The 25,665-nt window shown below is 39.4% G+C and overlaps 1 pseudogene; it reads right to left on the reverse strand.

Moving 5' to 3' along the window:
* Positions 1-10,733: 10,733 nt before the first annotated feature.
* LOC137765874 (acyl-protein thioesterase 2 pseudogene) lies at positions 10,734-11,537 on the reverse strand (annotated as a pseudogene).
* Between the last annotated feature and the right edge of the window lie 14,128 nt (positions 11,538-25,665).

The following is a 25,665-nucleotide window of genomic DNA, read 5'->3' on the forward strand; positions in this document are numbered from 1 at the left end:
CCTGTCAACAGAATACCCCAGGTAACTGAAAAATATCCAAATATTGTTATTTTGAATTTTCATTGCCGAAATCAATCATCTTTCTGTTTCTCTCTCCCCCTCAGTCTGGTCTCTTAAATGCTGCTTTCTTACAACGGATAAAGAACATAAATTCTGTGAAGCCCTGTTCCACAGCCTGCCCTAACCTGGCCCATCTAGGCCTCATCGGAGGAGTTTGTCCAGATCTCCTCTGCCCACTGCCTGGTATTTCAGCACTTCTCAGGAGGGAGAGGTGCACGCATGTCAGTGCTTGGTGACACTCTTAATCTGATCACATCGAAAGCATATACAACCAGAATTTCTCAACATGTCTACCGTCTTGTAGTTCTCAGTTGTTGCAAGTTTCCTCCTAATTAAAAAAAAAAAAGTCCTATACATATCTTCATTTGTACTACTTTTAGTATTTTTATATTTTTCATTTGTACTTTATTCCACCTTGAAGGCTTCAAGTTGTGGTGTTTTGGTTTTGACAGATCAATCAGTACTTTCTCTCCTGCCGCCCCGCCCCCCAATGCAAAGCAAAAAGCAAATTCAGCTTCCCCTGAGGTCTTGCCCCATTAGCACCCCTTCCTTCCTCTGGAGACCTCTCCTTCCCGGAGGAATCCTCTCTTCCAGACATCTACTATAACCCAGGTATATTCTCAGCTAGCCATGACATAATCCCCCAAAGTGTTAGACGTTAATCTATGTATTCGCTGAATCGCTCATGCTGTGCTTCCTTTCACTTAAAGGTTTTAAGAGAAATTAAAGAAAGATAGCAGCTTTCCAAGATCCAAAAGAATAAAGCTGTAAGGATAAGTAATGGGGAAAACACTTAGGATCGGAGAGCCTTATTTGGCGCTCCCTCAGAACTCGCTTCCAGTTGCTGTCTTTTGAAAGACTGCTATTTTGCCCTGAAGTGTAAATTTGAATCCCAAGTATATCTTCAATTTTCTTAGGCCCTCAGTTCCATAATTATTTCGTTTTTACAAAGTATCTTCTTTCCACATAATGGCTAACATTTGCAGCTCTGCTTCCTCCAGTTGCTTTCAATTTGAGAGGAAGTTCACTGCCTACTAAATTGGGCCTGCTTTATGAACTTTGCCATAAGCTCAAGCTCATAGCATTTTAAAACAAGAAGGGACCTTAATGGGATCAGATGAACTGCAAAGACCTGAGATTCTGAGAAATTAGTCAATTTACAAGACAATGCAGGTGACTGATGCCCTCCAACACTCAAGCCAATGCTTCTTATTACAATTATATCATTTGCTATGTTGTTATTATTGAAAACTTCCTGTGAGATATATCCTAAAACCTCTTCAAGTGCATTTTATTTCACTTCTATTATTATCATAGCCTCACATTAACCTTTTCCTTTGTAACCAATCCTTCCTAAAAACTCACCCAGGGCTTCCTTGGTGGCGCAGTGGTTGAGAGTCTGCCTGCCAATGCAGGGGACACGGGTTCGGGCCCTGGTCTGGGAGGATCCCACATGCCGCGGAGCAGCTGGGCCCGTGAGCCACAATTGCTGAGCCTGCGCGTCTGGAGCCTGTGCTCTGCAACAGGAGAGGCCGCGATAGTGAGAGGCCTGCGCACCGCGATGAGGAGTGGCCCCCGCTTGCCGCAACTAGAGAAGGCCCTCGTGCAGAAGCGAAGACCCAATGCAGCCATAAATAAATAAAATTTAAAAAAAAACAAAAAAACAAAAAAACTCACCCAGCTCCTGTGAAAAGGAATAGTTCCTAGATCGGAAATAAAAGTTACAAACACACAGATGCAACTGCAGATGAGTCAAAAAGCTAGCGTGCTGCTGCCACAATCCTGCTCCTCACAATTACATTTTCTCTTCATCATGTGTTGTGCACCTGCTTCTAAGGGATGGGCTTCCAGGAACGCAAATGATTCTTCATCTGAATCCACATTTATTCAGCTTAATGAGCTATATATATATGCTAATCTCTGAAACATCATACCTCAAAGAGGTGTGAGAATATATATATATATATATATACAAATATATATTCATTATACATATGAATATATATTTCAATAAAGAGCAAAAGTAGGAAACGGCAGGAAAAATCTAATAGTTCAGTAGCGTGGTATAAAATATGATGGCACCATTGTTTCTCCTTTGAGCAGAGAGAATAGAGACGTTCAAAACCAAGAATAGCTTTCCTCTTGGGTTAAGATTTTTTCTTGTATAACGCACAGGCTTTTAGTCTTAGCAGGTTTTCTTGGGACTAAAAAATGAAACACGATCATTGTCTTTTATGACAAATAATTCCTGTCCTGTTTGACTAACCAAGGAAATAACATCTTAAGCACCAGGATCGCAAATGGAGGAAAGCTAAGCTCAAGAGGAAAGGTCTTGCTTGCGGCAGCAAGCCAAAGCATGAGACCTGTGCAGATCCGATGCCCACACCCTCACCTAAGTAAGAATGGGACTATCTTGGTCTTCAGAATGTTGGCAAGGCAGGAGGGTGTCCCAGGTTTAATAGGGACTGACAGGTAAATGACTTCCACTCCTCCAAGGCATGGGAGGCTGTCTGGTTCTCATTGTCATGGCTTCCACCCTTCAAGAGCTGAAGTTGGGACAGTCATGGGCTGACCTCACCGCATCTTTCACAAAGAGACAACTGTGATGAGTCTTTTTATAGGTTACTGTGTTTACACAGGGTCAGTTCATTTAACTTGAGGGATTCGTTTGGGAGATTTAATTAACAAATTTGTAAATCAGTAATTTGATTATCTTTGCCTGACTTAGAATAACGCTAACTCTGACATAGTATATGCGTGTCTTAAAGCAAGACTAATTCTTTTTTTTTAACCTTCATTAAACGGATTGAAATAGATTACTCAGAAAGTAAATTCTGAACCTCGATGTACTGAACCTAGACAAACTGAACCCTATTTTATGATATTACATCTTTTACATCATTAAGGATACATTAAGAAATAAAATATGTAAATTAAAATCGAGGGATTTGGGAAGATAAAGCATTTTCAATTTACTGAGACTCATTTAAAGACAGAGGCAAAATGGGTTCGAGTTTAGTTCTTCACACCACAAAGATCACTTACATCGATAGAACTCAGGAGCTTATAAACTGGTTCACCTGTGCTATTTTCTTTGACTCTTCCAAATATCCTGTAAGTCATTTGCAGAAGGCATTTTTATTTCAATTTTAAAACTATAAAAACTAAGGCCAGGGAGGTTCTGTGCCCTCCGGAAGTAAAGCCAATTGACATACAGTGATTTTAACTTACATTTGAAGCTTACTGCTTCTAAAGGCAATTCAAGTTTAAAAAAAACAAAAAACAAAAAACCATCTTATCCCATTTACAATTACTTCCCAAGTTGTTGATGCATTTTCATGTGTATGTTTCTCCTTTATTTGATATAAATTCTTACTGAGCTGAGCTGGGAATACACCTTACTCATCTTCATGTCTTCTCTGCTCCATAGCCTGGTAACTTGCATATATTGGGGCTCAGGGCAGCCCACCCCAAATTATGCCTCAGTGGCATATTGATTATTTTGAATTAGAGTTACATGGGAAACAACCATTGCAAGAAGGGAACTCTAATCTTCCTCTGTTCCTGTGAAATAAGGAAATAAATCTCCATGTGAAAGGTACCCTCCCTGTACCAGGAAGTAAAGATACAGCCTCATCACTAGAGACAGGGAATTCAGGACCAAGAAGCCTGTATAAACAAACCCTGTTACTTCTTCACTAATTTACTACCCCTAGCCCAAACTCTGCTTAGATTCTTCACTAATTAAGCACCCAAGCCTAAGTTTCTTTGTCTTGTCAATTCCTCACAAATTTATTGTTTCTGTCTAAAAAGTATAAAAGCTGCCTGCTTTGGCTACTTCTTAAGTCTCATTTCCATGAGACCTCCATATGTACAAATTAAATTTTTTTTCTCTTGTTCATCTGTCTTGTGTCAATTTAACTATTAGACCAGCCAAAAGAATCAAGGGAAGGGGGAAATTCCCCCGTTCCTGACACACACATTAACTAATCTTGATAAGTTGGACTGTACCTTTAACGGATACTCATGTAATTATTTAATAATTATATGTATATTTTAACACACACACTACCCATCCATTACTATTCGTCAGTGAGAAAATACTGCTTTCTCTACATTAAATCCTTTTTACAGGTAAAGCAAAAAATTACCCAGCTCTCTTTTTTTATACAACTCCCAGATTTGGATTTTTCAAAAATGAGCTTAGACTGTCTTCTGACAATTTTGTCCCATGCACGAAAGCTGATGTTCCTAGTAGATATTTAACCTTCTGCCTTCAGTCAGAATGGGTAACTTATTCCTTAGCATTTAATAAAAGTTTTAATTTTGTTTTGCTATCTTCTATAATCATTTCTTCAGCTTTTTGGGCTGCTATAATAGAATACCATAGGTTGGGTGGCTTAAATAACAGAAATTTATTTCTCTCAGTTCTGGAGGCTGGAAAGTCCAGGCTCAAGGTGCCACCAGATTTGCTTTCCAGTAAGAGTCCACTTCCTGGTTTGCAGATGGCCATCTTCTTGATGAGTCCTCGCATGACATAGAGCAGAGAGAGAGAGAAGAAGCAAGCTCTCTCATGTCTTTTTATAAGGGCACTAATCCCATTTATGAGGGCTCCACTCTCATGACCTAGTTACCTCTGGAAGGCCCCACCTCCTAATACCACCACATTGGAGGTTAGGATGTCAACATACAAATTTGGGGGGAACATAAACATTCAGCAGCAAGCCTATTAGTGCAATATTTTTGACATACTTAAAATTCCTAATCAGTTAAAAAACTACGTATTATTCAGAAAAGTTTTTTTTTTTTTATATATTACTCATTTGAAATTAAAATTTATATGATTTTAACTAAAATCCTTAAAAAGAAATATTTCTCTGGCCAAGATGACCTGATAAAGAAAATATGAGGATACACATGCTGGCCCCAAATGTGACAAATACTAAGATTTTTTCATATGAAAAGCAGAAACAAAATGGATGGCTAGTGGGAAGCAGCCACATAGCACAGGGAGATCAGCTCTGTGCTTTGTGACCACCTAGACGGGTGGGATAGGGAGGGTGGGAGGGAGGCTCAAGAGGGTGGGGATATGGGGATATATGTATACACATAGCTGATTCACTTTGTTGTACAGCAGAAACTAACACAACATTGTAAAGCAATTATACTCCAATAAAGATATTTTTAAAAAGGACAAACAAATTTTAAATAATTTGTGTGATTTTATGCAGCATTCCCTATCCTACCCCCAGAGAGTGACTGCAGATGAAAGCGACTCTTGTCTCAGCCAGCCAAAGGGGTCACCATGCATGATTGCCATCTTTTGGTGACCTCTGCCGTCATAAATTAACCACCACAAATCCTGGGCTTCTTGCCATCGTGACTGCCTCTAAAACACATTCTCTAATTTCCCTTATAAACTTTTTCATGCCAAAAATAATGAAAAATGGAATGGGTATAGGAATCTAAAAACTAGTTTTGACTGTTCGTAAATGAAGACCCCAATTTGTGGCACACATCTGCAACAAGCATAATTTTAATGGTCCCTTCAACTTACCCCTTGTTTCAAAGCCCATTCTCAAAATATAATCATTACAGCCAAATTTAGTGTTTCTATATTGAAATGTGAAAAAGCATTTTGATAAGACTTATAGGGTTGGCAAAAAATCAAATGCTACTATGGTGATACAAAAGTAGCAATATGAAAACATAAAGCCTTGCATTATTTTAAGTTTCAGAAGCTCGATTTAGCTCAACCAAAGCAGAAAGCAATGTAAAATAATAATAAACAAACCACAAATAATTTTTAGAAAGCCTGTACTGTACCACTAAGAAGTATTTCTTTTGTCCTTCTCAAGAATCTTAATGCCTTAGTTGAAGAGGAAGGTCTGTCAAATTCAGCACTATTGACATTTTGGCCTGGCTATAAGTCTTTGTCACAGGGCTCTCATGTGTATTGTCAGATGTTCAGCAACATCCCTGGTCTCTATTCACTAGATAACATAGCAAAGCCTTCCTCACCACTGACTCCAACTGCTGTGAAAACCAGAAAGTTCTTCAGGAATGCCAGGTATCCCCCAAGGGACAGAATCTTCCCCTGTTGAGAACCACTGGCTACAAAGTCAGGATGAGGATACAAACAAAAACAAAGACGGAATCAAAAATTTTTGAAATAGAATTGTGAGTGATAGAGACAATGGTATTTATAGGAAAAGCTGGACCATTGCTTTATTAAGTCTTTTAACCATTAATTAACAGCATACCATGTGTCAGGCACTGACTTGTACTTGCTCACTTTGACATTAATTTGACTTCAGGAAGGACAATCAGGACTTCTCAAGACATAGTACTAGTACATACCACTGCAAAAAAGAATATGAGTTTGGACAGATGGATCTGACAGATTATTGATTTCCTATTTATTTCCTATAGCAGAAAAACCCTGCTATAAAAAGGCTCCAATACCAGCTGTGTTACCACAACTGTGTTACCAGTTGTGATCTTGGGGAAGTCACTTTAGATTCCAAGCCTCGGTTCTATTTGTTGATGAATAAACCATTACACAGTGTGTTAAGAATTAAAGATAGTATACGTGTAATATGTGGCATATGAAAGGTATTAATTACCATTACTTTCCACTAATAATTTACCTACCATTAATCATTTCCATTATTATTTTTTTCCCACAACCATTACTGTCGTGAACCGGGGAGAGAGGATCTGCTATATTACCTTGTATCCTGAGTTCAATCCAGTATGGACTGATGACAAATCCTATTTATAGTAGTATACAGTTTATTTGAGTCACATAAATGAGGTCATTTTATTCGTTCAAAATTAGAAGCTAAGAATTCATCTGACATAAAGGAATTGGATTTGAGGACCCTATTATCCTTTGTACTTTCCTAGGCTATAACTCAATTTTTCTATTTCTGTCTACTAACATAAACATATCCCTAAACGTGACTCTAATTATTCAGTTTCTCACTTCAATACAACCCACCTATAATTCTGTTTAGCCATCTTTTGATGGACACTATTTGTAGCTGTCTTGTCTTGACGGAAAAGCCCTCTGTCATCATCGTGATTTGACATTCTTAGACTAGATTAATGTGTCATTAAACTCTGTGGAACACCTTTAAAACAATTTCAATATTTTTCTTCCTCCTTAAAAAGCAATATATGTTCAGGGAAACTGATTTTAAAAATGCAAATAAACAAAGAGAATAAAATTTAAACCTTAAAAATGTTTCCCTGAGGCATCTCACTAACACACTAATAATATGAAAGCCATGCAAATGGCCAAATCAGACAGTGTTAGGAGATACATACTATGTAATTTCTGCTTTTATAGGAAAGCACACAATGCTGTGGCAGCACACAGAAGGTTTCTGGTCCATATTTGGTTGATCATAAAGGCCTCCTGGGAGAAGTGAGTCCTGAAGGCTGAGAAGGAGTTAGCTAATCAAAGGAACACGGATGTTGGCATGAGGAGTCTAGGCAGGGGAAGGTAATGGCATGAGCAAGAGCCACGGGATGTTGGTAGTGGTGGTGGTGGTGCTGGGAATTTGTAAGTGATAAAACTGGTGACATGAACAGGAGAAAGGGTATGCAAGACATGATAAACCATATCAAGCAATTTGGTGTTTCTCCTGAGAGCAAAACAAGAGCCACTATGCAGAGTTTTGTTTTATAGAAATCATTTATTGTGGGGAATGGATTAGAGAGAGCTATTTGTGGGGAATGGGCTGGGCAGAAGCCATACTGAAGCAGCGCAGTGTTAAAAACCTGTTTTGCTAATTTGGGAGAGAGACGATGAGAGCGAAACTAAGATAATGACAGTGAAGTTGGAGAAAAGTGGATGGGTTTAGGAGATATTTAAGAGGTAAAATTAAGTTTTTTAAAAATGTTAATTGCTTTGATACGAGTGCTGAGAGAAAAAGGTGAATCAAAAATAATGCGCATAAGGGCTTCTGATTTAAATGGTTGGGTCAAATTACCTCACAGAATCTCCATTTCCAAATACCTAACAAATTGAAGCAGATTATCAAAAACTCATTCATATTCTTCATCTCTCTCTCATTATATGTATATATAGTATCATGATGTATTGTGTACATGTATATATAAGTATATGTGGAAATATACAAATGCATATACATAAAATAAATTAGCAAACAAACATGGGAAGGAAAACATCCCAATGCCCTAAAACTCAAAGAGCAGCAGCCAAAGAGAAAACCCAAAATTCCTGGAGTCGAACAAAAAGCAAATATAGAAAGGCTCCTATCCCGCCCCCAAATGCTGATACATATCAATCAGAAAGGTAAAATAAATAATGGTAATTCTCACTATTTAGTCCCAACTCTGGAAGGAGGCCAACCAGTTGAGTAATCTGAAACATAAAACAACTCCTGACTGTTTTACAGAAGTGAAGTTTCCCGAATGGAAGAATGATATGAACGCTAAGGTCCCTCCACAGAGGAACAACATACCCCTCAACAAAGTACCACAGAGCCTTAAAGAGGGCATTTAACAAGTCTCAGGCATAATCACAGATACTGGATATTTTAACTAAGTACAGCTCTGCAGTCCCCCAAGGCCCTACACCCACCATCACGCCCTCAGACATGCATGGAATACAAAATGGAATACCCAGCATTCAAACTACAGCTTTTTGGTTATGTGGTGTTGGGCACACGTTTTGTACACAGTGAGATGGTTAGTCAGGAAGCTCTCTACACTGGAACACAGAAAAGGAAAGACCTAGAAAGAGCCACGCAGGATGCAAAACACGGCATGGCACACTTGCAAACAGATGAAAGCAAATGAGCAAAAATACAGAATTCAAAAAAATGTTTTCAGTCTAGAAAATATAACCCTCAGAACAGAAGAGATTCCCTGAAGGGGCGATTGAGCCATAGAGCAATTTGATAAGAGTGTTTATATCAGAGCTCCACTCAATGTAAAGGTGTTAAAATAACAGAATAACATGCACAGGGAGATTGTAGTCCTTCAGAAATAAAACTACTTGTTTACAGGAAAACAAATAAATAAATTTGAAACACAAGGAAAAGTCAATTAACTGAGACACGGCATGGTGTAAACACTGCAAACACAGATGTGAAAGACAGGTTTAAAGCAATCAAAGCTAAATTAATAAACCTGAAGAACAAAGGTTCTCCAACATGGGTACTGCTGATAGCTCTAAATAGAAAACTCCACAAATGATACAGAAAAGACAGTTTAAAATGTAACCCAAGAAAATTTCCCAGAACGGAAGGAAGGAAAAGGAAGAAGGGAAGAGAAGGAGAAGAGACCAAAAAAATAAAACAGTTATGTAGAACCAGCTCCCTCAGGCATTGTTCTTGGTACTTTAAATATAGTAACTCAGTACGAAGTAAATTCTATTATTATCCCCGTTTTCAGACGTCAAAACTGAGGCAGAGAGATAAATACCTTGTCCCAGGTCATAAAGGAAGTGGCAGAGCCAGAATTTAAACATAGGTTAGTGTGATGTCAGAGAGTAAAAGAACACATGTTCCAGGAAGACTGGAAACCAAAATAAGTAAATTATTTGAACACTTGAGGCAAAAGAAAGAAAAAAATTTAAATTATCCCTACTGTCTGAATAATCCTAGTGATTGTTCAAATAGGAATACATTTTTTTCTATAATCTGAGATCTCAAACTTGTCCTGACAGCATGCTATCATCCTCCCCCGCACCTTCTCTGCTTCTTCACTTAGATCAGAAGCAGATTCATCAATATGAAAAGGAGACATTTTTGAATAATGTCCATGATTTTACAAAGTACTCCCTAACCCACCTCCAACACCCACCCAGATGAAACATCACCCTACAATGAATGAAAGTCTACAAATCTCAGCTACATATTTAGCGTTTCTGAACAGACTTTTTTTTTTTTTTTGAAGCAATTTCTTTAGTTTTATCGGAATCCAGACACAACAAGAAAAACACCCAAAACTACAGGGAGACAGAAGACGAGACACAACTCCTCCCCACCCGCCCCCGGCCCTAGAGTGGGGACAACGTAGGGTGAGGCAGCTGGGGGGAGACCTCGAGCCTCACGGCAGCCCTGCCGGCTCCAGGCCCGCGGGGCCAGAGCGTAACAGGGAGGCACGGCCCAGCCGCCAAGTCAGAACGGCTGAGGGGGGCCCCCTCGAGGAGCTTCGCCCCGTCACCCACACTCCTGCGCAGGCGCAGGGAGCACACAGCCGGAAGCGGGCTCGGGCCACGGCCACGGCCACGGCCACGGTCATGATTGAGAAGCAGCTGGAGCGGAGGCAGGAGAGACACGATCATTTGGGCAGAATCAGTTGGCGGGAGAGGGTGGGAGGTGGGAGGTGGGAGGGCCCCAGGGGCCAAACCCTGAGGTCGCAGGAGGGGGCCCAAAGCGGGGCTCGGGAGTGCGGTCCTGAGGGAGAGGGTCAGCGGCTGGGCCCCTTTCTCCCACTGCCTGCAGCCCCTCCATTACTGCTGCCAGGGGGCACCCCCTCCAGGGAAATGGGATAAGAAAGCAGCCCACCCGCTGCGGCAGACTGCCAGGTGGCTGAAGCCAGGAAGGAAGGCCTGGCCTGGCCTTGGCCTGCCTGCCCCAGAGGCCTGTGGGAAAAGGATGGGTCTAGGAGGGTGAGAAAGGGGCTCGACCGGCTCAGGTCCAAGATGCTGCCGCGCGTGGCGAGTCCCCCACGAGCTGGTGGACCGTGCTGGGGGCCAGCAACTGCAGGTAGACAGGAGGCAGCAGCTTCTCAAGAAACTCCTTCGCAGACGCCATCTCCGAGGACAGGAGCTGTGCCTGACACCGGGGTAGGTCTTGAACTGGACCCTGGCGGGTGTGACAACGGACCCGAGCTTCTCGGCTGTCAGGGCCCCAAACCGTACGGGAACCATGGGGTCCAGGTCCCCATGACACTGAAGGGTGGTCAGGTCCTTGGGCACCGCCGTTGGCTGCCTGGGGGAAGGCCCGGTAGGGGCAGAGGCAGCCAACAGCTCAAGGCCACAGTGCCAGCCAGAGGGCGGGGGCAGGTGAGGGCTGTGAAGGGACAGGGCTCCACCCTGTGAAAAGCCTCCCAGGACGATCCGATTGGCAGGGATCCCATTCTTCATCTCATGCTCAATCAAGGCCTTGATGCTCTCTGCTGCCTTCTTGATGCCAGCCTCGTCCTCTGGGGCATCTGGACTCAGCCCCATCAGGTCAAACCAGGAGGGCATCACCATCTTCATGCTGAGTGTGGCAGGGGTCCGAGGCGCATGGGGACAGGTGTGCTTGACGTAAGGGAGCCAGATGGTGGAGAGGGCGTCAGCGCAGCTGTGCCCTGTGTCTCCAAGGCCACGTAAAAAAATAACCGCAGCTGTTTCCTGCTCAGCTCCAGACACAGTGGCAGCATCTGTGAGCAGGGACACAGACATGGTGTTACCACACATACACTGCAGGGCTCCACGGCTGGGGCCTCCACTCCTGGGGGCTTCAAGACCTCTCCAGAGATCCTCCTCTTTCTCCCAGCCAGACACACACTCTTCCCACTCTGCCGTCCTGCCTGAACTGAACAGATTTTTAATCTTCACCCTCAAACCTGAGCAAACAACCAAGGATTAACAGACAGCTGAAGAAAGCTTCTTTTGTGAAAGAAAAATAGCAGGAAAACAAACAAACAAACAAAACCTAGAGGAGCCAGATTATACAAAGAAGAAAATGTTCAAAACCTACCATTAATATCATAAGAGAAATCTGATTCATGAAACAAGAGCTTCCTGATTTCAAAATTACTACAAAGCTACAGAAATCACCACAGTGTAGTAATGATATAGGATAGACAAAACCCATTAATTTTGAGGAAAAGGTCAGGCAATCCCAATTGAAGAATATTCTACAAAACATCTGATCAATAAACCTCAGAACTGTTAAGGTCAAAAAAACAAAGGAAAGTCTGAGAAACTGTCACAGAGCAGAGGAGGCTAAGGACGCATGATAACTAAATGTAATGTGATATCCAGGATGGGACCCTTCTGTTGACAAAGGACATTAGGAAGAAAGTAGTAAATTCTGGATAAATTGTAGAGTGTAGTTTTTAGTCGTATACTAATGTTGGTTCCTTAGTTGACAAATGTACCATGGTAACATAAGATATTAGCAACAGAGGAAACTCGGTGAGGAGTATACAGGAACTCTCTGTACTGTCTTTGCAATTTTTTTTTCCTGTGGATCTAAAACTATTCTAACATAAAATGTTTATGGGAAAAAATGAATGTCTGCTGTGATATTCACCTAATGCTGAAAATGGTTATTTCTTGGGGGGGCAGGAGGTTGGCATCTTATACATTTTTCTTCCTTTTTCTTTTTTAAAATATTTTTTACTTTCATTTATGTTCTTCTCTTTATTGTATAAATTCTTTATAATAATCATGTATTTTTTCAAAACCATAACGTAGTTTTCCTTAAAAACAAAACTCAGGGGCTTCCCTGGTGGCGCAGTGGTTAAGAATCTGCCTGCCAATGCGGGGACACGGGTTCGAGCCCTGGTCTGGGAAGATCCCACATGCCGCAGAGCAACTAAGCCCGTGAGCCACAACTACTGAGCCTGCGCGTCTGGAGCCTGTGCTCCACAACAAGAGAGGCCGCGATAGTGAGAGGCCCGCGCACCACAATGAAGAGTGGCCCCCGCTTGCCACAACTAGAGAAAGCCCTCGCACAGAAACGAAGACCCAACACAGCCAAAAATTAATTAATTAATTAAATTAAAAAAAAACAAAAACTCAACTGTTATGATGCCCAGGTTTCTGGCTTGGAATACTAGATGGCTGGTAGTTACCATGGCTAACTATTACTGCAATAATACTACAAAACTAACCACTGCAAACTCAGTGGCCTACATTGAACATTTATTTTTCTGGGGCTTCATAAATTGGCTCTGATTGGGTAGGCTGAGCTCCAGGCAGCAGGTTAGGTGCAAGTCAACTCCCTGTGTCTCTCATCCTCCTTGGACCAGTATCTAACCATTAGTTTTTCTCATGGCAACTGGACAAGACCACGGGAGAATGAGAAGAGACACATCATGCTTCTCAAAGCCTTGGCCCCAAACTGACCACTTTCACTTCACCAACCTCCCACTGGCCTTCACAAGTCACATGGCCAAGCTCAGCGTTGATCAGGCAGGGAAACATATTCTACCCTCTTTAGTAGGGTAGTACCGCAAAGTCACGTGGAAAAGAACATGGATGCATTATAATATAGAGACGCCATGGAAAATTAAGTGCAGCGACTCAATCTACCTTAGTAGTGTAATTTAATGAGAGGAGAACAGTCATTCCCTACCTATGTTTTTATACAAAACAGGCATCAAACAACTGATTTTGTCCCTTATTTGAGATCAAGAGTAGGAACCTGGGTAGTCAGCACCCCTAGAAGAATTGGCCCACTCCCAGAGCAGGTTCCCCCATCTCTTTCTCTGGGAGTGGTGATGAGCGTTCCGGTTCTTCCACCCCCTCCCCTCACAACAGAGCCTAAGGAGTAGCAGAACCAATATTGACACTGCTCCGCCGCGAAGCTTCCCATCAACAAGGATTTTTAAATAACTGTGGCTCTCTCCACATAGGCCCGGATCACTTCTTTCCCTTCCTTTTCCAAACATAACTCTTCTTTTCACTTTACAAAGGTATTCGTAGGATTTTCATCTCAAGACAATAACTAAACTCTCTAAATGCTGATTAACCAATCAAACTCAACCTCAGTCACTTCCCAACCATGCCACTTGTGGGAACATCAGTGAACGTCTCTAAGCCTCTATTTCCCATTCTGTAAAAAGAAGCAGGTAACACATGCCCTTCCTTCCTCAAATGGTTACTTTGAGAATGGATAAATTAATTCACTAGTAAGCACTTTAGAATCTCTAAATTGTTCTACAACTATGTTGCTCTACAACTTATGTTCTTATTTAATTAAAAATTAATTTGAGTCAGTCTACATGTTCTAAGAATGATTACAAAAACTTGATGATCTGATCAAAGGGTTAAAGAGAGGTAGGTTTTTTTTTTTTCTTCCCTTGTCAAATATAATGAAGTGCAGAATTCGGTCTCATCAATTTCCTTTGCCTTTTTCTGACAGCTAATGCCACTGGCAGACAACCAGTAGGAACAAGTTTTCAGGCTTTGCCCAAAGGCAGCCTGTGATGTTATTCCTGGGGTAAATTATTCAGCTTCTATAAGTTGCTGTGGAAATTAATATACAGCAGCATATTGCTAATAACTTAAATTTAATGTTTTATTGCTTTACACCTAACCTTATGTTTTTATTTATTAATAGGTATTTTGCATTTTAAATAAAGAAATGTCTTTCACTTTCATTATTCATTATTCATTTAGTGTTAGTTAAACTGAAGGTTAGATGTGACAGGAGTGAAATTTTCTACATAATAATAGTGTGGGTAAAACATTCCATTAATATCACTGCATTAACTCCACAATTGGATGTTTGTTACAATCTAGCTATGTGGCTCTGCTTTGGATTAGTTTTGTGTACAAAACGGTAGCTTTAAGTAAATCAAAGTAGTTGCTAGCTATGCTTTATTTAGGGATTTTTTATGCCAGAATAAAACAAAAATAAGTTTCAGTACTAATAAAATACAAAAACTACTTTTCTTTCGTCTGTAATTTATAAGTTGGTAACTGTAATAAGAAGGCATTAGTATTTTTCAATGCCTAGATAATGATGAATAGCTACTTGATTTTTTTTAACTCGAAAACAGAAAAGTAAATAAAACTATTAATGGCAAATGTAACACTGGATGCTTTGCATAATATATATCTTGCTAAATAGAACTTGTGCCATTCACATATGAGTGGTGCAGATGGAGGTAGGCCTTCTGTTTGATATTTTTAGGGAAAAAAAGAAAAAAGAAAAAATTGTTCCCCAGGGGTTACCAATTCTGTTATTGAAGGCTTGAAAATAACAACCTCCATAGCCCAAACACAGCAATTAAAGGAATCAGCAGAGACATAAACCAAGGCCGAACAAAAGACCCAAAAGGAGAAGGGTGAGCCCAGTGGGACAAAAGAGGGCTCAGATGAAGACAGGCTTTTCATGACTCTTGCCACAATTACAATAGGCCACTGACATGAAGTCACAGAATGCAGCCACTAAGCAATTACTGAGGTGTATATATGTACGTCTACATTCCCCTTCCAGTTGTCAGCGTCACAAATGTTTTGTCTACAAGAAAAGAAAAAACACAGAGAGAAAATGTAACTGCAATGTAGGGTAGAAAAATTGAGAACTAAGGTTGGACAGTTAGATTACCAGTGTAAATACGGGCTCTACCAACCTGCTAGCTCTGTGGCCTTCCACAAGTCACACACCTTCTCTGCTTCAGCCTTGCAAGTAAACAACTGTTTATTACTAGCAGCGTTCTGTAGGTTGTTACAGGATTAAAAGATAGAATACATTGAAGCACTTTTTAGTAAAGGGCCAAAATAAGATCCTAAATATTATATTTCAGTTTCAGTATTTGACCTATTTGAGCATCATTACCTCTAGACAATTCAAATGTTTTGTGGGCACATACATATCGCTGGTCAAATGTATGTTTTGACAATGTCTGTGTGGTTTGGATTAATATAGGCAGGATTTTATAAGTAAAAATTTTCACTTTGAGATATAGGTAATCTGGTTTCTAAGTTGCTTACATCCCATGAGTAATTGCCAAATTTTTTATTTTTGGTTCAGTCAGCACAGTCTCTCTAACATATTAATTTGTTCTTCACTCTGGCCATTTACAACCCAGTATAACTGTCTGTTCTGCACAAGAGCCATAAAGAATAACACGAAATCTTGCACAAAATCTTGCATGTCTGGCAAAATGGCTGGTTTGGCTAAAGTCATCAACATGAGGTAACCCATCTGAGAGAGCATTTAATTGAACAACAAATTTGAAATACAGGAATTAGTATTAGCTCAAAAGAAAAAAATTGCTTCTGTTCTTTTTGGTTTAGATTATCCAGATGATCTCAGTCAATTCTTGGTTCGGCAAGTAGAGCTAGGACAATTAAATACTGAAATATCCTGGAATACTCCTGACATATTGTATACTGATCCATTACCATGGGCCTTTCCTCAGAAGTCACTGGGATTACTGCCTGGATTGCAAAATTGAAGTTTGATTTATGCTATCCAGTTCATATTTAATCCCCACTTGCATGAGTAATTGCATTGTAATTCCCACATGGTTACACACAACCCACCAGCCTGGAGTTTGAAGCAGACAAGTAATTCCATTTAACAGCTGTTAAAATAGGGGAATCCACAGGTAGCTCTCATTCAAATGTTAATTGCTCTCAGTGCTTCACTCATAAGCCCACCCTGAAGTCAGATACTTTAGGCTCTACTGAGAGGAGATATAAAAGTAAGATGAGTTACAGACATCCTGACAGAAAAGGAGGATGGATTCAGTCTTGGGTCTGGATGTGCCTTGGCCCTGGAATCAATATCGGCATGGAAATCAAACAGTGAACGATGTTTGTGAGGCAGTATTTGTTTCCCAGATGGTAAAGAGTTTGCAAAAAGACTCCTAGGGCCCAATGGTGAGTCAGTCAGAAAACATTTGCAAATTCAGGTTGTAAAAAGAGGCTGGAAGGAGTCAATTGACAAATTGCCAAACTATAAAACTATACTGAGTCTGTTGACAGTTCTTTTGGAATACACTAAATGAAGAGTGGATTTGGAACTAAATAAATGAACGTGGCAATTTTATTGGAGCTGACCATTTTGAATGTTGCATAGACAATCACTTTGTACATGGTTTTTCAGCAAAGTGCCTGGGATACTAGATTATCTTTTACCAGCAACTCTTTAGAGAAATGAGGAGTCTAAGGGGGGAAAAAAAATCAATAGCATGATTTGGAGTGAGTCAGTTTGCCACTTTGGACCTCAGTTTCTTCCTCTGTAAAATGAAATGATTAAACTAAATGGGTCTCTGAGGTCCCACCAAGGTTCAATTCTTGGGTTTCCAGTATTTGACTATCTCTAGGGTCACTGAAAAAAAAAAACAGGAATAAGTATTCTTATTCAGATACAATAAAAATGCTAAGCTCTAACTGAATAGGCTAGGGAAACAACCATGATTATCTGCAGGTATATGAGGTCTCAGCAAACAAAGGTACAATTAGAGTCAAACGGGGTGATCCAAGAGGAAAAATGGGGACTTTCTGTGGCTGACTTGCCTCAGAATTCTTAATTCCTTTTGTCCATTCAAACTCAACTGTCCAAATTTAATTTTTTGGTCATTTAATTACATTTATTAAGTATTAGTAAGTACTTACTATCTGCCAAATACTCTTGAGATGCAAAAATATACACCAAAAACTAATGGCTAATAATTATAGATTTAACTCAGTTTTTCTTTTTCATGTAAATGCACAAGATTTCACTCACATTTCCACTTTCATGTTATGTTGTAGGCACTTCTAGTGGACAGACAATGCATATAAACAATTATTTTTATAGTCACTCTATGAACGCCCTTTGTTGATGGGGGTGACACTGATGATAAAGAATTTCATCCCAAGAATTTTCCTATCTTTTGGTACTTGAATAGCTGGAGATTTGGGGAATTCAGTTACACTTATGAAAGTCATCTTGAATCTAGAGACAGGTGTGTGTGTATGTGTGTGTATTCTTCATCAATTTAAAAAGATAATTTTCCAGTAATGGCAACTGATTTTGATGTACTGTGTGAGTTTATAAAAATCTTATTTCAGGGGCTTCCCGGGTGGTGCAGCGGTTGAGAATCTGCCTGCCAATGCAGGGCACACGGGTTCGAGCCCTGGTCTGGGAAGATCCCACATGCCGCGGAGCAACTGGGCCCGTGAGCCACGATTACTGAGCCTGCGCGTCTGGAGCCTGTGCTCCACAACAAGAGAGGCCGCGATAGTGAGAGGCCCACGCGCCGCGATGAAGAGTGGTCCCCACTTGCCGCAACTAGAGAAAGCCCTCGCGCAGAAACGAAGACCCAACACAGCCATAAATAAATAAATAAATAATTTTTAAAAAAATCTTATTTCATTTATAACATTCATGGATTATTGTCATTTTTTTAAAATTATTTTTTAAATAATTGCATGCATATGAAAATAGCAAACATATATACACACAGAAAATGTGGGCTTGCCTCCTTCAAAAAAATGTATAGACTTCAGAATATAGATACATAGATAGATAGATAGATATAATATCCATCTCATTGGTTTCTAATTCTTCTAATATTTTTTCTTTCTCAATTTGCTTCCCTTCCATTCATCTGTTCTATTAGCTACTCTTACTTACTGCTCCTCTCTTCACCCATAGTTTTTGTCATCACACTATTCTAAAAGATTTTCTCAATTTCTGCAAGTGCATCCTCTGGTCATTTCTTGGAGCTACACTGCCAGGATAAAATGAGGTGCCCAAATTTGGATAAGAGGTCAATCTTAGAAGCTCTATCACAAATGACTGCAAGAAGCCAAGGTGCTAACACACATTGCACCGATTCTTGCTCCTGTCTCCTCCATATAACTTTATATTGCTACAAATTACTCCTCACATGCATTAGGGAGTCCCCAGGAGATATTTCACACGTGCTCACAAACCAGTCCAAACTCACTTGGTGCCTCTGCTGCTCCACTGGGTCCCACAGTTCTTTCTGGGAACCGCCATGCCCTTTCCTCCAATGTGAATCCCCTCGTTAGTACAGCTACTAGCACTAGTATCTTCTGCCCAGTGGTGCTCTGGGACCCAGGAGATGCCAAAGCAACATGGTTTTCTATTACCACATTTCTCAAAATAGCCAGTCCACAATCCCTCTGTTACCAAGAGTAAGGAGGTCCTGCCAGAATGTAAATGAACCCTCTTCTTCCTTTATCAAGAATGTCTTGCTATCATAAAAAGAAAAATGTCAGCTGAAGTAAACAGTGTGCTCATTGACATGGTTGATTTAGGTTCTGATTCAAGCTCCTTATCTCATCATGGACCAATTTATAGACTGGCTCCAGTCCCCGGACCACACTTTGCATATCTCTGCTCTATTATGCAGTGAGGAAGAACAAGGCCTCTCCCTACTGTGATCTTCAACACTTTACAGGGTATCTGAGCAGTAATGCTGATGCCCCAGGGCTTGGAGAGTTTCCAGGGAAAGAGCTCTTTTACATTTATTCAAGTGAGAGTCACACTTGAGTCCAGTGAGAGGCAACACTGGACTGGTGTCGAAACTCATGCTCTCCTCACAATCAGCCCACTCCTCCAGTCACTAAGGTCTTTTGCTTAGCAAGCTCCTCATGCCAGATTCTTTCCTCCCTTACGATGAGTTCTCTTCCAAGAGGCTCCTTGAGCTTCATGTAAGTGGGCCTCTTCCAGGTCTGTCCCACCAGATCACCATACATGTCTTATGCAACTTGACACACAAGCTTGTAAGCAGAGTGGAACTCAAGCTTGATTCATTCTCAAGGTCCTTATTCATTTGCTCACCATTTGTTGAGCAGTATGTGCTAAGTAGCACATGGGGTACAGAGGCGGTTAGGGCATGGTATTCACCAGAAGGGACCTGGAAAATAAGGTCAGATAAGGTATGCATACAAATGCATACAATATTACATGAATTCCAATAAGTATAATGAGACAAGTATAAAATGTTTATAGAAGACAGATATGATGTGATAAAAACAGAAAAATATTTGAGTAAGAAGCTACATTTAAGCTAAGTTTTAAAGCATGTTTATGATTTATGATTAGGGAGAAGGGTTAATGGAGAAGCAGCAGTAAGGCGACTGTGAGACTCAAACTGGATGTTTTCATCTGTGTTCTCCTGGACTCACTCCACGCCATGCAAGAGGAATTCGGTGATACTGCTCACATTCTGATCTTTACTGACTGCAGAAAATAATAATAGCAAATGCTACAAAGGTAATGCTGTATCCACTACAATTTTTATCATAATCTTAGCTTATACAATATAAACATTAAAGAAGGAAAGAATATGATTTCTGGTGTTTTGTCAGACCAGTGCTTTGAGGATGTGAATAAAAGGACAATGATGAATCTAAATGGTCTGAAAGCTAATTTCATAGCAGCTATAGTTGTGCAAGATGGTGATTATTATCTTGGGAGGCCTTATGATTATTTGAAAGCATTTCTCCTTAAGTCAGAGAAAACTTTTATACTATCAGTAATTTCCTTGCATTTTTTCCCTACTAAACTTTAACAGCTTCCTGTGCTCCCAGTTAGATTGATCTGGATCTCATTAACGCACAGTCTAAAAGCTTTTGTTTATAGAAATGAATAATTTGATGAAGAATGGCAATTAGGAGTTGTTTCTTTCAAAGCAATTTCAGTCAATTTAATGCGAACCACTAGGTGTATCTGATTCCATTTTGAGACTCCTGCTTCCTATTATGTTTCACGTGAACTCAATTTCTCATTGATCCCTGAAAGAAAACAATAACTCACCAAAAACACTACCTCCCATTTCTTGTGGTAAGATGTTTACACATATGAACACATGAAAAGCAACTTTTCTCACATCATTTAATAAAAGATAGTGGTTTCCCAGGGGCAGCTAACACCCTATGAGTCCCAAGGACTCAACACCAGGGAATATTTTGTCCTAGGCTTGCCTCTTAAAAGAAATGCTATTCTTAAAAAAAAAATTAATATATACAGATCCTTCATGGTTAGTACAGGGAAGGAAAATTATTGGAGGGATATCTGAACTACATGGGTCTGCTGTCCCCAAGATCTCCTTTTCCCTTGGGGACTCATTAATTTCCACTGCGGTTATCCTCAGGCAGGATGAAGAGTCCCTTCACAGGGCTCATACCGTGCTCCTCTTGCACTGCCGAGGCAGTCCGACACACTTAAATAAGACTCATGGGAGGTCAGGGAATAACAAAAGGAAACCCAATGTGGAGAATGTTGGCTTTAGATCACCTGACTTGTAAGGCATAGCTGACTCAATATGGTCTCAGGCCACGTGTATCCTTGTATGGCCTCAAGAAAAGAGGCATCTTGTCTAAATCCCTCTCTTCCCAGTAAAATGGTGAAGATATAGAAAGACCCCATCTTTCACTGATCAGCGAGAAGGTATAGTCATCAGATGCCTTAAAGTCGAACCTGAGGGAGTGAGTTTAATCCTTTCTTTTCATGCAACAGCACAGCAGTGCTCAAACTGCAGTGACCACAAGTGTCACTAGAGAGATGAGTGAACATGAGAATCTATACAAAGTTTGATTCTGTAGAACTAGGGTGGTACCCAGATAATTGTATTTTAACAGATATCCCAGGAGATTTTAATGCAAGTTCTTTGAGTCACACACGGATAAACTCTATACTAGAGACTTTGCTATGACTTTTCCAGATATTTATTTTCTGGTTATTGTCTCTGGGAATGACCTCTGGGGAAGGCCAAACCTTATCCCTAAGTCTCAGCACAGTCTTTAAGTTTCAATAGGCTTAACTGAGCATAATGATCCTTTCAGAATGGTACTCAATTACATTTATATGAGACAGACGTAGGATAATACCGGTTCTTCTATATAGGACCTGCCACTACCTTTCACAGGGAACTTGAAAAAGTCATTTACCTATGTCCCTAAAATGAAAAGGTTTGGCTAGATCTACAGTGCAGGTATTTACTCCAACATACAATACACATTTATTGAATGCCTACTATGTGCTAGGCACTAAAGTTTCCAACTCGTTTCTTCAGTGGGGACCTTTCAAATTCTAAAACTTCTACACACCACCTTCTCCACATGATTGCTAACAGATTTCAGGTTCTATCAAAGTAGAAGAAAGTATCGTCAAATCACTATTATGGTTTCAGGAACACTTTAAAATAACTCCATTTGATTCTGTTCAAAATAGCATTTAAATTGGTTTGAAAACTAGTGAGAAAGAGTACATATGAGATATTTTACTTCAGCTAAAGAAAACGATTGGTGTCCATATGGAATTACAGACCTCACACCACAACCCTGAGATTCCCCTGAGATCCACAGGCTGCAGCATGGAAACCACACAACTAGAGGCTCTTCGAGGATTTCAAAGATCCCTAAATTCCAGCTTACTGAGACTCTAAGACTGAGATTATTAATAGGAAATGTATTGGTAAGTTAAAAGTTATTAATTAAATATTAATATTAATTAATTAAATTTTTAATTAAAAATTAAAGTATATAACCTGATTTCCTTCTTATTTCTTCTTTCAGAATGTCAAAAGCTGGCTGAGAATGGAATAAAATTCTCAAGATGCAAACCACTCAGTTGTAAGAAGAGGCATTTATGACAAGAGTACGTAGAACCATGAAATTAACTTGATCAGTTTTATTTTAATTTACCTTAGGCCATACTAATTGATTGTTTTGATTGGCTTATGCCTATAATACCAAGCCTAACTGTATTTAAAGTATTAGAGTGGCATTCTAAGTGCCCTTCTATTTTCACGATTATTTCTGGGAACTACAGACAAGACATCAAGTGGCCCAGTATCATCTTCATTACAATTTGGTCAACCTCAACCTTGGGGGAGCAATTTTGTCTATATCAGCATAGAGACTAACAATCTGCACAAGTTAGTCAACTCAGTGAGAAATTTATTAAACTACGTTTAAATTTATTTTTATAATAATGTAAGCGAACACCGACATGGAATCACTTAGTGTTTTGTTTTTTTTTTAACTGAGTGTGTTAGGTGTAAATCTGACCCCCGCGTTGTGGTCTCCTTATGAGCCCTGAGCACCTGTCATTCAACAGGCTGATCCTGATGCCCATCAGAGTGTCTGCACATAGCAGATGCTTCACAAATTTGCATTAAATGAATGAATGAATGAACCAATAAAGGTAAATGAATGCTTTTTCTCTGTTTACTTTGTATCATTTAACAGATAGATACGTGCACTTTCTTTTTTTTAAGCCTTTACGCTTCCTATGCTTTGGTCTTAAATATCATTTAGTGACCAGGAAATTTTAACATTCATTCCTGAAGTACCTATCTCGTTCATCAATGACTGTCTTACCTGCTGAAAGAATTCAGCTCCATGCTCTCTACACACAAATGCAGGTCTCTTGAATTTTACTACCACTAAACTGAACAGAAGGTCAATTTATTTAACAGCAATCCATTGAACACCAACAAAAAAGGTGCAACGAAGGACAAAACAGAGCATTCAGACTCAAGCCCTATCTGGAAGATCTTAAAATGTAGTGGGAGAGAAAGCACTTATACATAATAAATACCTAACAAACTGTTAATAAATGCTACAGAAAAAGTACAGGTAAAGTGTTACGAAAAGTAATTAAATCAGCTATAGTTACTCTTAACTGGACTTGTGTAAAGGCTCAGAGAAAATGCCTAAGAAATTCAAGCCAATTTCAGTAGTCCTATTTCATCTGTTCTTTTGTGAGCAAAAATTCCCACTGACCTTAATGTTAAATAGGTGATTCACTATTTATTCACAAGTCTCTACTATTTCATTATAATACATAAGTATGTAATTAAATGTTCATGCCCAAATCCAAGAATCTCAAACAAGTTTCTTTGCCTGAAATTGTAAGCCCTTAATTTTATACTCACCTATCTATCTACCAAGATTCCTAATATAATAATTTGGATTTAAGCCACAACTGATATTCAAATGTTAGATGCAGTCTTGGTAAGTCCAGTGCAATAGTGATTACTTTTCAGTAGTGTGCCAAACCTGTACTGTTTGTATCAGTAGTCATCTGATCCGTTAATTTTAGGTGATAGCATCTGAAGACCTTTTATTCCCAAAGGTGAAACTTAGGTTGTAGCATTTAGAGGCAGGCCAATTACCTGATATAGCTTTTGTTTTTTTATTGTACTTTTATTTATTTTTTGGGGGGGGGGTGGTGGTTTGGAGCTGTTTATTGACTTGTCATTAGCAGACCCAGACCCATTTGGGGTAACAAGTGATGTGGTCTTAATTCCTTTATTTGCTTCTTTTTAATTGTACTTTTAAAGTTTCAATCTCTATGTTACATTAGGAAGATGCAAAACAATTTATTTTTCTAAGCGTCACCAGCGTTTTGCCGAGTAAGAGAGATTTTTAAGGGGAAGAATTATTTGTGACATAAAATCCACTAAAATACACCTGTTACCTCTCAAGTTGAAAGATTAAAAGATTTAGATAAATATGTAGAGGTAAGGATAATACCAGAATCCAGCACCAGTGCCATTTTTGTGTAAAAATGACTGATAGGAATTTACATCTCACATTGGATACACAAAATGTTGTCAAGCCTGATTAATACTAAAACTGATGGTATCTTTTTCAGTTTAATAACGTGGATTCCAATTACTCTACCTGCTATGATTAAGGAGAGGCCACAAAACATTTGATAATTACTAGATGAGATGGTGACAAATTTTTTTACTGGCCTGAATTTTTCCAAATTGCTAAGATAGTTTAAAACTATTTAATAATGCCCTGAATGCAAACAATGTATTTACCTGAGGTAGACTCAGTCTTTAGGAACCTGAAGTTTGGACAGTTTAGGGGATCCCAGGAGGGCCTGGGTAAAGAACACAAAATTACTAGTACAAAATCAAGTACAGCACCTTGAAAGGGTCCAGATCAAGAGAGAAAACCTGAAGCATAAGCATCCTCAACTTCATGGCAATCCCCTCTGACCAAAATTTACAGTTTTTAACAATATGTTTGGTTTTAAAGGCTCGCCATACAGAGGCTGGCTCAGTTCTCCTAGATAATAATAACATAGTTATTATTATAACAATAATAACATGATTATTCCTATGAATTGTGCCTGATGATTTCTACAGTCTTTCTTGCCAGATGCTGCTGGTAGTATAATATGACTGATATTCTATGTAGAGTTTATCCTGCTGGTAGATAGCAGGCTTAAACTTCAGAAGAGATGAACTGCATTGTTAAATTACTATATCCTTTCTTTCTATCTGAAAAAAAAAAGTTACAAAATTTTGCAGATAACTATATGTTTCAGAGAAGCCTTAGATTTTTATTATTATTGAAATTAACTTAACAAATATCAATTCAAGCTTTGATCTCTAGATACTTTGATCAATAAAACAAAAAATTATAATTATTCATGCATTTGGCCTTTCTTTAAATCTAGCCGGCCTAAGTCTCCAAAAGATTTTTTATAGATTGAAACTAGATTCTCCCAAGTGGATTGATTTCTTCAAGAAAATTAAAGCAGTGCAGAAAAGAAGAAAGTTATTGCATAAATTGTCTTGGTTTTTGATCAAAGATAGATAACTGTTTTCCTACTTTTACTTCTAGAGAGTAAGGAAGAAGGCCTTGTAACAAAAGGCTTTCTTGACTTTTAATACTGGAAAAGAAATGATTGAATACTATTCTCTCCTTTAAAATTCGTCCAAAGATTTTTCTCAGAGGCCATAGGGTTTTGATAGAACCCTAACATAAGCATGTGCAGAAAGTTTGTGTGTTCATATATATAATAGTCTGACCTCCACATCCACAGGCTCCACATCTGCAAATCCAACCCACTACAGTTTAAAATATTCAGAAAAAATATTCCAGAAAGTTCCAAAAAGCAAAACTTG

This window comes from Eschrichtius robustus, chromosome 6 (assembly GCF_028021215.1).
Source record: "Eschrichtius robustus isolate mEscRob2 chromosome 6, mEscRob2.pri, whole genome shotgun sequence".
NCBI classification, from domain to species: Eukaryota; Metazoa; Chordata; class Mammalia; order Artiodactyla; family Eschrichtiidae; genus Eschrichtius; species Eschrichtius robustus.